Consider the following 1,797-nt stretch of genomic DNA (forward strand, 5'->3'; position numbering starts at 1 on the left):
GAATAATTTGAAAAAGGATAGTAAGAATAGAAGCACAACTGGGAGAATGTAATCGATGTCACTGAATTGTACATGTAGAAACTTTCAAAATGGTGTAATTTTGGCTATGTATATTTTCACCAAATAAAGGTCCTCAGGGCTGAGAAGGGAGAAAGTTGACATGTCGTGGGGTTGTTAACCAATGTCATAAAACAATATGTGTACTGATTGTTTAATGAGAAACTATTTGTTCTGTAGACCTTCATCTAAAGTACAATAAAAAAATTTTTAAAAAAAGAAAGCCCTATGGAGCATTTCTACTCAGTAACACATGGGATTGCCATGAACTGGAATCAACTCAATAGTGACAAGTTTTGTTTTTTATACTTAACCTCAAAACAAAATTAAACTGGTGAAATTCTAGTAAGAGCTGTAGTCTAGTTAGTGTTACTGTTGTTGTAAGGTGCCAACAAGTTGGTTCCGACTCATAGCGACCCTATGTACAACAGAACAAAACATTGCCCAGTGCTGCGCCATCCTCACAATTGTTTTTATGCTTGAGCCCAATGTTGCAGCCACTGTGTCAATCCATATTGTTGAGGGTCTTCTTCTTTTTCTAGTACAATCTGTAGTTAATAGTACTGTGCTAATGTCAACTTCCTAGTTTTGATAATGTACTATGGTTATGTAAGATGTTACATTGGGGGAAGCTGGGTGAACGATACATGATGCTCACTATACTATTTTTGCCACTTCTTGTGAGTCTATTAAAACTTAAGAATGTGCAAATTCAGTCCTTACATATATATTATTAAAACTCATCAATAACTGCAGTAATTGTTTAAAATTTAGAGAAACAAAATATTTTGGGGAGCGGAGTATGTTCTCATTGGTATTGTTTAGGATTGCTGGCACATGGTGATAATAAAAAGACTGATTTTAGTTAATTTCATTGTTGTTGTATTCTCTACAAAAAAATGCACTTCCTTATTGTCATGGTTAAGGTTGTATGTCAACTTGGCTGGGCTATGATTCTCAGGGGTTTGACAATTTTGATGTAGTTTAGCAACTATGTAATGATGTAATCACCTCCATAATGAAATCTGATAAAATGTAATTGCCTCCATGATGAGATCTGTTATGAGCAGCCAATCAATTGAAAGGACGTTTCCTTGGGAGTGTGCCCTGCATCCAATATATATGAACTTTCTGCCAAAAGCTTGCTGGTTTTTGCTCACTCTGTATCCTCATCTGACCTCCAGTTCTTGGGACTTCAGACAAGGATGTGATTCCCACGACATCCCCATTCATCTCACCTATTTGGCCTGTGCAAAAAAAGAAAAAAAACAGATGGATCTTGGAGAATGATAGTGGTGACTTCAATTGCAGCTGCTGTTCCAGATGTGCTTTCATTGGTTGAGCAAATTAATACATCTCCTGGTACCTGGTCTGCAGTTATTGACCTGGCTAATACATTTTCTCCATACCTGTTTCAAAGGACCACCAGAAGCATTTTGTCTTCAGCTGGCAAGGCCAGCAATACACCTTTACTGTCCTACTTTGAAGCTATATAGCAGAAAAAGCCCTGGCCCAGATGGCTTCACTGGAGAATTCTACCAAACTTTCAGAGAAGAGATAAAACCACTTCTACTAAAGGCATTTCAGAGCATAGAAAAGGATGGAATACTCACAAACTCATTCTATGAAGCCAGCATAACCCTGATACCAAAAACAGGTAAAGACACCACAAAAAAAGAAAATTACAGACCGATATCCCTCATGAACATTGGCACAAACATCATCAACAAAATTCTAGCC

Source organism: Trichechus manatus, unplaced genomic scaffold (genome assembly GCF_000243295.1).
Source record: "Trichechus manatus latirostris isolate Lorelei unplaced genomic scaffold, TriManLat1.0 scaffold00046, whole genome shotgun sequence".
In the NCBI taxonomy this organism is placed as follows: Eukaryota; Metazoa; Chordata; class Mammalia; order Sirenia; family Trichechidae; genus Trichechus; species Trichechus manatus.